The sequence below is a fragment of the Salmo salar genome, chromosome ssa17 (genome assembly GCF_905237065.1).
Source record: "Salmo salar chromosome ssa17, Ssal_v3.1, whole genome shotgun sequence".
NCBI lineage: Eukaryota > Metazoa > Chordata > Actinopteri > Salmoniformes > Salmonidae > Salmo > Salmo salar.
The window spans coordinates 73295515-73310958 of record NC_059458.1 but is presented as its reverse complement, the minus strand read 5'-3'; the positions used below and the strand labels follow the sequence as shown (position 1 = coordinate 73310958).

The following is a 15444-nucleotide window of genomic DNA, read 5'->3' as shown; positions in this document are numbered from 1 at the left end:
GTGGTTTTTATTCTAGGCGTGAAGATATTCCAACATCATGTCTAGACGATAAAAGGCTACAATGATCACTCGTGCTTGGCTGCCAAATGTATAGGTCATGTATATAGGCTAGCATTCGAATGGTGGATTAATAGCCCAGGCTGCCCAGCCTATGAATTAACTTCTAATTTACACATCTCTGTCTTCAATGTTCCTTTCTTGTGCAATTCATGCATCTCCGCTGACATCTCCACTGGCCTCTCTCTCTCCAATCCTACTGTATTCCTCTTATAGCTCTTGAACCAGTACCCTATAGCCCAATGCGTGTCCTAGAAGTTGCAAGTTTGAATGGCGCGAGCTTCTCTGGTATGACGTGATCCGTTGGCTGCTGGAAAAATATCAATACACGGGAATCCTGCGATCTTCCCGCGCCCAATGTTTATGTTTACAATTAAATGTATTACGTCAGAATGCCCAATGTTAGAATGTTTCCAATCAAATGTATGAATTAAATTACATTTACATTACATTTAAGTCATTTAGCAGACGCTCTTATCCAGAGCGACTTACAAATTGGTGCATTCACCTTATGATATCCAGTGGAACAACCACTTTACAATAGTGCATCTAAATCTTTTAAGGGGGGGGGGGGTTAGAAGGATTACTTTATCCTATCCTAGGTATTCCTTAAAGAGGTGGGGTTTCAGGTGTCTCCGGAAGGTGGTTAAATTAGAACGTTTTCCCATCAGTCAAGTTTGCATTAACATTGTGAGCGGTGAAGGTTATCGAATCTAGTGGCAAGGAGTGGGACGTAAACTGAGGAGACTGGTACCCAGGCTAGTGCTACATCTTTCTGCCACTAGATGTCGGACTCTACCCATCTCATATTCACTGGTGACACAAATACATTATTCTACGGCTTCATAGACACAGCAACATATACGCTTTAAATGTAGCTGTCTTATTTCTACTATTATATGTGGCCCACAACATATTCGTTATTTGTTTATGGACAATTTATTTATCCTTTAAAACATGACATTACTAGTTGTGCAGACTGCCGGAGCATCAAGCAAAAGTAGTCGAACGATAATCACCGGATTACAGGCGTCTCAGCTAATTACTGAGTCAACATTCGCACTCACAAGAAGGAAGGCTACGAACAGGATTTCAGAGCTTTTATATAGACTTTAAAATACATGTCAAAAATCAGTTTTAGAAACCGATCTGTTCCATCAACTAATTAAGCCGTTTTCTAGAAAACCATATGCATATGTTGCAAACCTGTGATAGCAGGCAGCTGTCCTGACTCCTTATCGAGTGTGGAATGATGGAGTGTGTAAGCTAACGTTAGCTATTTCTGCAGTTCTTCCTAGCTAGCGAACGAAAAAAAGGCATTACATCATAAGCAAGTTGCAACAAACTAACAGTGGATGGTACCAGATAAGCCAACTGAACCAAATAAGGTAAGGACTGGAGAGCTAACGTTACCTTTCTATGGATGTTCATTATGCAAGTGTGAAAAGAGACACGGATCGGAGGGTGACAATTCTGAATGCGACAAAATTGAATGGTTCCGCTCTGTTCTGCTTGGGTGCTAACCCACACCAGCCAGATAGTTACTTAGCAAGTTAGATATAGTTGTTGACATCAATGTTGGCTATGGAGTTGTTAACTGTATGCTTATCAACGTCAATGTTACTAACTAGAAATGATCCTGGCTAGCTAGCTAGAATGCTAACTGACTTCATTATTTAGCTAGCCTGGTGGGGGTTATGTAATAGATGATAGTGCAATGAACAGGATCCAACCAGCTCGCTTGTTTTTCATCTGATAACGTTACATGTAAATGGCAACGGAATCGATGATGCTCTCCGAGTATTTCAGTCGCAGGCTAGGTGGCTATGTCAAGGCATCATACATTTGTATTAGCTAGATGACAGAGCAGTCAGAAGGCAGCCGTGCATGATCAGCATGACTACAGTAGATAGAACCTAGTTGTGTGACAATAAGGCCTACATTGCAACTGTGATGAATTGTCAGACTAAAATATAACAGTAAAATATAAGTTGATACTCTTCACTTTGTCTAAAAAAAAAAAGTAAAAAAATATTTAGCTGTTATCTTTTGAATGCAGTGACTGAAGCATTGGGAGGGAAATGATAGAATTGCTCTCCATTTAAGGAAAGGAAAGGAGATACCTAGTCAGTTGTACAACTGAATGCAAATGTAAACCGAATGGGGAAACAAACACGGAAACATTTTACAATATGTTTGCAATTATATTTTGCGTCTTCAGTTAAAACATGATCAGGTATTGAAATACAAGTCACAGGGCTTGGTTCTTGTTTGTTAGCCAATGTTGTGCTGTGAAATCCGTCCAAAACATCAACCCTGAGCTGACTTCACGTCACACTGAGATCCTGCGGTCGGGTTATGTCAGCAGGCCCAGGCTTGATCAGATATTAGATTACAACTCTCACTTGATATGAGTGAAGAGCTCAGTAACATGACACCCCACCATGAGACACAGCTCTACAATAACATGCTCTGCACCCTCTTTTCATAACGGGACACTGAAATAAGGCATATAGGCATACATCACCAGCCAAATTGTGTAGACAATTGAAGCTACAGTATAGTTAGCCTACTAAAAGGGTTATACTCAGTGGTTGACTTGGACTGAGATAGGTACACATTTGAGGCAAATACTAGACTACTCCTAAGGATTCAGGCTGAGTGGACTGGTAGCCAAGCCTAGACTGGAACTCCCTAAGGATTCAGGCTGAGTGGACTGGTAGCCTAGCCTAGACTGGAACTCCCTAAGGATTCAGGCTGAGTGGACTGGTAGCCTAGCCTAGACTGGAACTCCCTAAGGATTCAGGCTGAGTGGACTGGTAGCCTAGCCTAGACTGGAACTCCCTAAGGATTCAGGCTGAGTGGACTGGTAGCCTAGCCTAGACTGGAACTCCCTAAGGATTCAGGCTGAGTGGACTGGTAGCCTAGCCTAGACTGGAACTCCCTAAGGATTCAGGCTGAGTGGACTGGTAGCCTAGCCTAGACTGGAACTCCCTAAGGATTCAGGCTGAGTGGACTGGTAGCCTAGCCTAGACTGGAACTCCCTAAGGATTCAGGCTGAGTGGACTGGTAGCCTAGCCTAGACTGGAACTCCCCTAAGGATTCAGGCTGAGTGGACTGGTAGCCTAGCCTAGACTGGAACTCCCTAAGGATTCAGGCTGAGTGGACTGGTAGCCAAGCCTAGACTGGAACTCCCTAAGGATTCAGGCTGAGTGGACTGGTAGCCTTGCCTAGACTGGAACTCTTAAGGATTCAGGCTGAGTGGACTGGTAGCCTAGCCTAGACTGGAACTCCTAAGGATTCAGGCTGAGTGGACTGGTAGCAAAGCCTAAATTGGGACTCCCTAGGGATTCAGGCTGAGTGGACTGGTAGCCTAAATTGGGACTCCCTAAGGATTCAGGCTGAGTGGACTGGTAGCCTAGATTGGGACTCTCTAAGGATTCAGGCAGACTGGACTGGTAGCCTAGCCTAAATTGGGGACCACATATTTCCATGTTTTCCATTCTTGACAGATTTGCATGTCAATGCATGGTAATCATCATACAGAGAGGAAACATTCGTCATGTGACTGATGACGTGTAGACTACACCCTCGGTCACAGGCTCAGGCCTCCAGGGCCTTGCAGGTCATTTGCCTGCCAAATATAGTTTCCATTCACCCTCAAACTAGGCCTGCAGCTCGTGGCCAGTGTACTGTTGCTCAGCTCTGGGATATCTGTGGCATGTCTTGATCCATTTGAACGTTGGCCTTTTTATATGCCTGTTAAGATAGGATGCTGACATGCTGTGGAGCTTGCTGTGCTTTATTCCCACTCTCGTTTCAGTATACTGCACAGGATCAGGTTTACTGGTTGTGGTGTGTCGCTGTGTTGCTCAGAGAGATTTCCTACCATGAGAGTAATGTCATTGTGTGCTGGGTCATTTAATGCTCTCGGTCATTTGAATGCATAGCTTTTTTTATTTGTTTATTTATGGCAGTAGAAGGCAGGCCTCCAGACATCACAATTACATTCGGGAGCAAGATTATTCATGCTCAGACAAAATGAGGGTGTTAGCCATGTTAATGAAATAAATTCTTAACGCCAACACGTAGCGCCACACGACAGTGTAGTCAAATGGAATCAAATCAGAGAACAAACCAGAAGGACAGACAGTTTACACAGGCTTTAAAATCCAATGATCTGGTAACAGTACAATTACACATTAATAACATTTCTTTTTAACATTGAACAGAGTCTGTTTGATTACATGTGAATGATATCAGTTTGTTTTCTACTATGTATTTCTACAGAGTCGTATTAGTTGACAAGGTAAAGGTAAGTTCAACTAGGCTACTGTAGGCTAATTGCTATTGCGAAGTATCTTGGTCAGAATATGTTTTAGAGATGATGCTATAGTAATTCAATCTTGTTTGCCTAGTGCGCTATAATCGCTCGTGGACAGAATACGTAACATAAATGGTATCTGACACAATTACGCAAGATTTTAGTTTTGGGTTTTGGAGATGAAGTGCACTATGACCTAAACAGTAGCTGGGCTTGTCAGGGAGCAATGTTCACATTGTTTACCGTGGTGCTGCTATCACCTATTGGAATGCCAAAAGGCTTTATAGCTGAGATATCTACACCAGCCTGGGCTGTGAAGTGAGACAGAAGCCGGCAGACATCGAAGGTGACAGAGGACGGATGTTGTCTTCCTCAAGGGGGGAGAATCTATACAGGTTGGGAACAGGGAGTCAGACAACACCTTGGGGGTTGGTAGCTCAGGTGGCCTTGTGTTTACTCTCACTGTGTGAGACTGCTGGCCACACCACACACAGAGGGAGGTCTCCTCTCCCCAGTCACTGAGTCACTGTTACTGATCTCCTCACTGGTCTCCACGGTGATGGATGGATGCCCTTGGCGTAACCTTACTGCTTGTATCATTGACTTATAACCGAGGACCGCTCTCAGCCAATGATAAACAATGTGTTTTTCTTTCTGAGGATGACTGGAAAAGCTGCCTAATGCTTTCTGAGTCAGATGGATGTCCTTCACATTACTGGTGGAGGAGATTGCCTGCTTGCAACCAGTCATGACTTATCTCTTGAAAGGGATACTTCAGGATTTTGTTGGATACCGTTTTTATGTTTCTGCGTGCAGTTTGAAGGCAGTTGCTAACTAGTGCTAGCGCAATTGCTAACACAATGACTGGAAGTCTAACGTGTCTGATAGACTTTGTCATTACGCTAACGCAAGTTAGCATTGGCTCTCGAAACTTCCTCTAACTTCCTTCATTATGGACGCAGAGACACAAAAATGGTATCCACAAGTTCATCTTACTCTTGTGAAATAGATAAAGGCATTGCCACAATTCCAAAGTATCCCTTTAAAGCTGCTGAAATTAGGCGAACTATTCACATTTAAGAACCATGAAATGGCAGAGCTGTTTCTTCTGCATATTGCACCTTTAAGACTGTGAAATCACATGGCTTTCTGGAGTTCACTGGATTCAAAAGGCCATAGAAATGAGTGAATAGACAAATCATTTTGGTTTAAAAAACATCCTTGCTAGCAGTCATTGGGCTATTTCCTATGTGACAGGCACCCACTGATATGACAAACAGTACAGCATCCTGCTAAAGACATAATAAAATACAATTTTATTTGTCACATGCGCCGAATACAACAGGTGTAGACCTTAAAGTGAAATGCTTACTTACAAGCCCTTAACCAACAATGCAGTTTTAACAAAAATAAGAGGGGATACAGTACCAATGTTTAACTTTTCCAATAATTCCATATGAAGTAATGTCTCTTCTAGTCTGTCCACATGAATCCACGTTGCTTGTAATGACCTTCTGTTCATTGTAATATTAAGACACTAGGCCTAAATGCAGAGGCCATTTAAAACGTCCACGCTCAGTATCTGTACACTGTGTTGATATTGCTTCCTGCCAGGGTTGAAGCCCAGCCTTGGTAACAGAGCTCTAATGCTGAGTCACACACACCCTGGAGGCTGATGGCCATGGAAACGACACCACTGCAGAGTGTAATGGATGGACTGGGTCGAGTCTTGCCTGTGATTTGGGTGACTGAGTGCTATGTAGACAAATAGCTGGTTCAGTGTAATGGTTGTCTCAGGCTTTCTCCTGTGCCTGGGATCTGAAGGGCTTTCAATAGCCACAGCCACCGTCACTGCTGGAGGCTGACGTTGCACTGAAGTCAAAATGGACTTAAATTCAAATCATCACTGATGGAATGCACAAGTCTTACTTTAGTAGGAATATCGTAATATTGTGTGACTGGCTTTGAAAAATCTTTCAACCCATCTGCTTTCTTACCTGAACGAATTGCAATTTGCACCTGGAGTTCAAACAAACCCAAAGTACAGAAGTTTAATTAAGTGTAGGTATGCACACACACACACACACACACACACACACACACACACACACACACACACACACACACACACACACACACACACACAGGTTGAGGATTCACTATAGACAAGGGCTACGCCTGGCCCTTGGAGATCATTGGCCCAGCTAGTTATCCTCAGGGCTCGACCTGGTCACTCCTCCAGAGCACATTCTTAGATATGAAGGAAAACCTCATTACGATTGTGCACCCAAGTGACTGTTCCCCGGGGGGACAGTGCTGCCACCACAGATGGTTCCTTTAACTATTCTTGGGAACATGGAGCGGCTCTTGGTTACTGTACCCTGCTGTGTGAGACCTAGTGGAGAGTCCTGTGTAGGGGCCTAGTGGAGAGTCCTGTGTCGAGGCCTAGTGGAGAGTCCTGTGTCGAGGCCTAGTGGAGAGTCCTGTGTCGGGGCCTAGTGGAGAGTCCTGTGTCGAGGCCTAGTGGAGAGTCCTGTGTCGAGGCCTAGTGGAGAGTCCTGTGTCGGGGCCTAGTGGAGAGTCCCGTGTCGGGGCCTAGCGGAGAGTCCCGTGTCGGGGCCTAGCGGAGAGTCCCGTGTCGGGGCCTAGCGGAGAGTCCCGTGTCGGGGCCTAGCGGAGAGTCCCGTGTCGGGGCCTAGCGGAGAGGCCCGTGTCGGGGCCTAGCGGAGAGGCCTAGTGGGGAGGCCTCATGACGTCTAGCGCCTCATGATTAATAAAGTAATAACACACTCTCAGCATGTCATCTTTTCTCACGTTACGCCATAGTCCATTAGAGATGCTGAATGAAATACTACACCTTCTGGGTTAAATGCGGAAGACACATTTCAGTTGAAGGCCTTCAGTTGTACAGCTGACTAGGTATCCCCCTTTCCCTTCCCTTTCCTTTCTAACTACCTTCACTACACATCAATGACAGCTAGCACAGTTGCCTATTAGCTAGAGGCTTATAAAGCATGTGAGAACACAGAAACTATCAGTCTGTTCTTTCCCTCTTCTTCGCCTTGACTGATGCTGACGTTGACATTAAGAGAGACTAATGACTAAAGCAATTCTAGTTTTCTCCCTTTACAGTCAAAATGTGTTGTTAGCAAGTTTCCGTTATCCCAAGATATGTGTGAATTGTGCTGTAAGCCTTTGTGTTCCAACACTGCTAAATGCTACGCCTCACTAGATTGATTGGATAGTGTCATTCATAGTCTGTGTGTTAGGGCGGGCTGAGCCGTAGTGTTTTACAGTGTTGAACTGGTTTCTCATGCATTTTACACGTCTTTGAAATGAGCTGATTTGTTGCATAAATCCCCCGGATTAGCTGTGACGTTCATAACCCGCTCCTATCTCATAAAAACCCGCTCCCGTCTCATAAAAACCCGCTCCCGTCACATAAAAACCCGCAACCCGTCTCATAAAAACCCGCAACCCGTCTCATAAAAACCCGCAACCCGTCTCATAAAAACCCGCTCGCGTCTCATAAAAACCCGCTCGCGTCTCATAAAAACCCGCTCGCGTCTCATAAAAACCCGCTCCAGTCTCATAAAAACCCGCTCCCGTCTCATAAAAACCCGCTCGCGTCTCATAAAAACCCGCTCGCGTCTCATAAAAACCCGCTCGCGTCTCATAAAAACCCGCTCCAGTCTCATAAAAACCCGCTCCCGTCTCATAAAAACCCGCTCCCGTCTCATAAAAACCCGCTCGCGTCTCATAAAAACCCGCTCGCGTCTCATAAAAACCCGCTTGCGTGTCATAAAAACCCACTCCCGTCTCATAAAAAGTAGGAGGATTTTGTCTGGAATAGTCTGAACTCTTGTTTCCATCCCATTAGCTCAGATCCTACCAAGACCAAGGAAGAAACCCACTGAAAAGGATTGTAGACTGTTTGTTTATATATAGAAACTACAGGTAAAAGTGAATCTAGTTGAAACACATTTTGAAAGCCATTATCTTGGATGAAGGAGACATTTCAGGACGGTCTTCCCCAGAGCTCCACAAGGATCGGATCATGACGAGGCCTATGGGGTGTGGTGTCTCTGCAGCACAGTGACCCAGGATTCTGACTCCACTGCATAGCTGGGATTCTCAGCTGCCTGAAATACCGCTCCAAGGCAGGGTTCCCTCATCCACCCTAAACCGTTATTACGTCGGGCCTCCGTGTTGCACAGACAGGATTACAGTACTAAATATATCCCTGCTTTAGGGCCTACACACCGGGCGTGACCTCAGAGGTGTGCCCCAGTGAACCCTGCCAACATGGACTGTATACAGTTTTAATCACTGGAGCAATGCAGTACAGGAAAAAGGAATGAGGAGTACAAAGATAATATATTCTATAGGTTAGCTAGATGTTTGACTGACAGCACTGCTGCAGCAGCAACATCAGACCAACCCTAAAAGCCTGGGAGAGATGATTGTGGGCTTACCTCACTATAGAAAGGATTTGTCACTGGGCGGGACAACTAGGCTACTTCTGTATTCTGTAACTATGGCTTCACTGCTTTGACTGCTATGCTAGTGAAGCAAATCAGTTTTTTCTGCGGCAGGCTTTGTGAATGGAGTAAACACAAAGGCCCAGCGGGCTGATATGATTCTCCTTTGTAGGATTTCACTTCTTCTCTGACTAAGGCAGGTTCTTAAAAGCCCCCTCTTATTGGAAACCCAGCCAAGTCTCAGCTTTAGGAATCAGAGATTGAAGGAGTTTGCTGCAGGGCTATTCCATGCTAATGGAAATACACTGTGACTCAGATTTTTCACTTTAAAATGTATACCAAACAAAAACCATTGATTTCAAAGTTAAACAAACCATATGCACAAGGACTTCCCACAGAACATTTCCTAAACACATTTCCAGCAAACTGTGCAGATGCAAAGTGTGTTAACAGAAGAGGTAGATTTTACCGTCTGCACAGTTTTACGGTGTAAATTGTTCAAAGTAGTCATTATGTATAGAGTAGTGTTCTATGGTTTGTTAGACTTTGAAGTCAGTTGTTTGGTGTACATTTAAAAGTGACAAATCAGTTTCAGCATAATTCCGTTACTTTGGAATTTCCCTGCAGTGAATGTAGAAGGAGTGTCTTGTTGCTCTTAAACCGACTGATAAGAAAATAAAAGCCAACAGCAGCTCTGTTTTCTGGGGACAAATTATCCTCGGCAATCTAAAGCTTCATTTGCACCTGGCTCAGGAAGCTCTGCTCAGGAAGCTCTGCTCAGGAAGCTCTGCTCAGAGACCAGTGGGGACTGGCGTTCGTGCCCACTACTCTCTCGATTGACCCTCATTTAATTACTTAGCTGTTTTATTAAATTAAGTCAAGCTTTGTTGCTCTTGAATCACTGAGTAGAAATCTATGGGCGTCGCCCCATTTGAAGCTGTGATTTCCTCACAGTGGAAAAAACCATCAAGAAGTTCCACCGTTGCTTCATCGTTTATCTGGCCTTTGTTTGTCTGACATAAGCTGTTATCACGTTTTCTAGAAAAAGCTTAAGGTGAAAGTGGCCAAAGTGGCTCTGTTGCCGGGAGACTGATCAGATGGTAATGTATTTACCACAGGAAACGTATTTAAAAAGCCCAGCAAAAACTAAATGGGATTTGCACTGACTGTGCCTTCATTACAGTTACCCTCTCTTCATCTGTTGTCTGCTCTTGTGAAACACGTTGGTCCTCCCATTGTTGGACACCGTGTGAAAAGTCTGAAACCAATGAGTTCTTTAACTTCTCCAGGGCCGCCACCACTTCCTTTTAGCCCTGGGCGGTGACTGATTACATGTTGATACCAACCAACAACAATGCTGAAAACAGCACCGCTTGGTCCCTGGACAGTTAGAGTTGCCTCATGGAAAGTGTCCCTGGGCGTTGGGGCATCTCCGCGGGAACGGTTTGGAACATAACCCCTGTTAGGCTAATCCGTCTGGGGCTAAGCCCCGGACCGTCCCTGGGAACATAGTGAGAGTGACGCTGTGACGTACCCCGGAACTCTTATGTCACCTGACCGACCATGCTCTATTGTTTCAGTCACGCCCAAGTCGCCAATGCTTGCCGGACTAACCACGAGACTCAGACCTAACTCTGCTCCTACCTCTACTAGCTACAGCAGCACCCACCAGTCTCCCCAGTCTCCCCAGTCTCCCCAGACCTAACTCTGCTTCTACCTCTACTAGCTACAGCAGCACCCACCAGTCTCCCCAGTCTCCCCAGACCTAACTCTGCTCCTACCTCTACTAGCTGCTACAGCAGCACCCACCAGTCTCCCCAGTCTCCCCAGACCTAACTCTGCTCCTACCTCTACTAGCTACAGCAGCACCCACCAGTCTCCCCAGTCTCCCCAGACCTAACTCTGCTCCTACCTCTACTAGCTACAGCAGCACCCACCAGTCTCCCCAGCATGAGGACATCGTTTGGAGAAAGAGAAGGGGAGACTGAGCTGGTAAGAGGAGAGGTCTAGGTAACCTGAAGACCTGAAGGTAAACCTCAGTCCTAATGGCGTCCTCCAGACAACTACCCCTGTGGATTACATTTGTGTTGGTGGAGGCTGTACAGGACTTCTGCCTCAGCGCATGTTCTTAGGAGTTTTAGAATTTACTGGGGTTTTTTTTGCTTTTGAAAAGTGTAAATAATATAAATATAAAGAAGGACAATTTATAAATTAGGCGAGCAAAACTGTATTAATTGATGCATTTACTGTTTAATGAATTTGTGCCGCTCAGGTCTCAGTGGAGGGTTTGTGTAGGCAGTCAGGTCTGTACTGGTGCAGTTCTCTCCACACAACACGACAAGACATGACTCCACACAACACGACAAGACATGACTCCACACAACACGACAAGACATGACTCCACACAACACGACAAGACATGACTCCACACAACACGACAAGACATGACTCCACACAACACGACAAGACATGACTCCACACGACAACACATGACTCCACACGACAACACATGACTCCACACGACAACACATGACTCCACACAACACGACAAGACATGACTCCACACGACAAGACACATGACTCCACACGACAAGACACATGACTCCACACAACACGACAAAACATGACTCCACACAACAAGACATGACTCCACACAACACGACAAGACATGACTCCACACAACACGACACATGACTCCACACAACAAGACATGACTCCACACGACAAGACATGACTCCACACATGACAACACATGACTCCACACAACAACACATGACTCCACACAACACGACAAGACATGACTCCACACAACAAGACATGACTCCACACAACACGACAAGACATGACTCCACACGACACACGACTCCGCACAACACGACACACGACTCCGCACAACACGACACACGACTCCGCACAACACGACACACGACTCCACACAACACGACAAAACACGACTCCACACAACACGACATGACTCCACACAACACGACAAGACATGACTCCACACAACACGACAAGACATGACTCCACACAACACGGCAAGACATGACTCCACACAACACGGCAAGACATGACTCCACACAACACGGCAAGCCATGACTCCACACAACACGACAAGACATGACTCCACACAACACGGCAAGCCATGACTCCACACAACACGGCAAGCCATGACTCCACACAACACGGCAAGCCATGACTCCACACAACACGGCAAGACATGACTCCACACAACACGGCAAGACATGACTCCACACAACACGACAAGACATGACTCCACACAACACGGCAAGACATGACTCCACACAACACGGCAAGACATGACTCCACACAACACGGCAAGACATGACTCCACACAACACGGCAAGACATGACTCCACACAACACGGCAAGCCATGACTCCACACAACACGGCAAGCCATGACTCCACACAACACGGCAAGCCATGACTCCACACAACACAGGTGATAGGGTATGATTACAGTAGGCAGCCTGTATTTCCAATAGACATGCTCTTGCAGCTCAGCTGCAGTTCTATGGAAGTGTGTAATCAATTAGCCCAGCCAGCAGAGGGTGGAATGGGGAAGTGTGCATCCCAAAAGGTACCCTATTCCCTATATAGTGCCCCATAGGGCTCTGGTCAAAAGTAGTGCGCTATATAGGGAATAGGGTGCCTTTTGGATTGGATACTTGGGAGCAGATTTCCAAAATTAAAATCACTTGGAACTGATCCTGGTATTTTTTGTCTTTTATGTCCCAAAATATGTTTTTTCAGTGTTTTTTGTCCGGAAATTTGGCGGGGCCAAATGATGCCGGCAGTTGGGGAACCCTGGTCTAGGGGCAACTTCACTTTGAAGATATCGCTCCATCAGATCGCTCTGTGGTTTATGTTTGGGCTCTGGGCTACATCAGATCGCTCTGTGGTTTATGTTTGGGCCCTGGACTCCATCAGATTAACCCTCTGGTTTATGTTTGGGCTCTGGGCTACATCAGATTAACCCTCTGTGGTTTATGTTTGGGCTCTGGGCTACATCAGATTAACCCTCTGGTTTATGTTTGGGCCCTGGACTCCATCAGATTAACCCTCTGGTTTATGTTTGGGCCCTGGACTCCATCAGATTAACCCTCTGTGGTTTATGTTTGGGCCCTGGACTCCATCAGATTAACCCTCTGGTTTATGTTTGGACCCTGGGCTCCATCAGATTAACCCTCTGGTTTATGTTTGGACCCTGGGCTCCATCAGATTAACCCTCTGGTTTATGTTTGGACCCTGGGCTCCATCAGATTAACCCTCTGGTTTATGTTTGGGCTCTGGACTCCATCAGATTAACCCTCTGGTTTATGTTTGGGCTCTGGACTCCATCAGATTAACCCTCTGTGGTTTATGTTTGGACCCTGGGCTCCATCAGATTAACCCTCTGTGGTTTATGTTTGGACCCTGGGCTCCATCAGATTAACCCTCTGGTTTATGTTTGGGCCCTGGACTCCATCAGATTAACCCTCTGGTTTATGTTTGGGCCCTGGACTCCATCAGATTAACCCTCTGGTTTATGTTTGGGCCCTGGACTCCATCAGATTAACCCTCTGGTTTATGTTTGGGCCCTGGACTCCATCAGATTAACCCTCTGGTTTATGTTTGGGCCCTGGGCTCCATCAGATTAACCCTCTGTGGTTTATGTTTGGGCCCTGGGCTACATCAGATTAACCCTCTGGTTTATGTTTGGGCCCTGGGCTCCATCAGATTAACCCTCTGGTTTATGTTTGGGCTCTGGACTCCATCAGATTAACCCTCTGGTTTATGTTTGGGCTCTGGACTCCATCAGATTAACCCTCTGTGGTTTATGTTTGGACCCTGGGCTCCATCAGATTAACCCTCTGTGGTTTATGTTTGGACCCTGGGCTCCATCAGATTAACCCTCTGGTTTATGTTTGGACCCTGGACTCCATCAGATTAACCCTCTGGTTTATGTTTGGGCCCTGGACTCCATCAGATCGCTCTGTGGTTTATGTTTGGGCCCTGGACTCCATCAGATTAACCCTCTGGTTTATGTTTGGGCCCTGGACTCCATCAGATTAACCCTCTGGTTTATGTTTGGGCTCTGGGCTACATCAGATTAACCCTCTGGTTTATGTTTGGGCCCTGGACTCCATCAGATTAACCCTCTGGTTTATGTTTGGGCCCTGGGCTACATCAGATTAACCCTCTGTGGTTTATGTTTGGGCCCTGGACTCCATCAGATTAACCCTCTGGTTTATGTTTGGACCCTGGACTCCATCAGATTAACCCTCTGGTTTATGTTTGGACCCTGGACTCCATCAGATTAACCCTCTGGTTTATGTTTGGGCCCTGGGCTCCATCAGATTAACCCTCTGTGGTTTATGTTTGGGCCCTGGGCTCCATCAGATTAACCCTCTGGTTTATGTTTGGGCCCTGGGCTCCATCAGATTAACCCTCTGTGGTTTATGTTTGGGCCCTGGGCTACATCAGATTAACCCTCTGGTTTATGTTTGGGCCCTGGGCTCCATCAGATTAACCCTCTGTGGTTTATGTTTGGGCCCTGGGCTCCATCAAATGAACCATCTGGTTTGTGTTTGGGTCCTGGCCCCTGTCACCTTATGTCAGGCTCTACACCGTCTGGTGTTAAATATAGCCTATTCTCCATCTCTTCTCTTTCACAATGTAGCCTACTCAAGTATCATAGTACTCTGTTCTTCTACTCCTCTCCTCCCAAGACCAGTATGTCTCTGTGGTCCAGCGTGACCCCCCAGATGGACATGTTAATTGGCCCAGCGACTAAAGCCTGTCCAACGGGATTAAGGAATGGGTTCTGGAGGTGGGCCAAAGGACACGCCTCATCGAGCCCACTGGCACGGAGGAGATTAAAAACTGTAGAACCCACACACACTTGTAGAACCACGCGCGCAATCTCACGCACACGCGACTAGGACACACACTCCATCTGTGATGGACTGAAACGTATGTTCCACTGGGCTGTAATACAAGGGGAGGGGATATAAACACTGTGATGGACTGAAACGTATGTTCCACTGGGCTGTAATACAAGGGGAGGGGATATAAACACTGTGATGGACTGAAACGTATGTTCCACCGGGCTGTAATACAAGGGGAGGGGATATAAACACTGTGATGGACTGAAACGTATGCTCCACCGGGCTGTAATACAAGGGGAGGGGATATAAACACTGTGATGGACTGAAACGTATGTTCCACCGGGCTGTAATACAAGGGGAGGGGATATAAACACTGTGATGGACTGAAACGTATGCTCCACCGGGCTGTAATACAAGGGGAGGGGATATAAACACTGTGATGGACTGAAACGTATGCTCCACCGGGCTGTAATACAAGGGGAGGGGATATAAACACTGTGATGGACTGAAACGTATGCTCCACCGGGCTGTAATACAAGGGGAGGGGATATAAACACTGTGATGGACTGAAACGTATGTTCCACTGGGCTGTAATACAAGGGGAGGGGATATAAACACTGTGATGGACTGAAACGTATGCTCCACCGGGCTGTAATACAAGGGGAGGGGATATAAACACTGTGATGTACT

At 46.1% G+C, this 15444-nt stretch overlaps 1 protein-coding gene across 3 annotated transcripts in view; it reads left to right on the top strand.

Annotated features, from left to right (window-relative positions):
• Positions 1 to 978: 978 nt before the first annotated feature.
• LOC106609746 (oxysterol binding protein-like 8) overlaps positions 979 to 15444 on the top strand; it is a 249880-nt gene continuing 235414 nt past the window's right edge. For 2 of the 3 annotated variants that reach the window (XM_045700098.1, XM_045700097.1), the window contains exon 1: positions 982 to 1445. The gene's annotated coding sequence lies outside the window, so the exon portion shown is untranslated. Of the gene's footprint in view, positions 1446 to 15444 lie in introns of all 3 variants that reach the window. The other variant, XM_045700096.1, reaches the window with a different exon arrangement.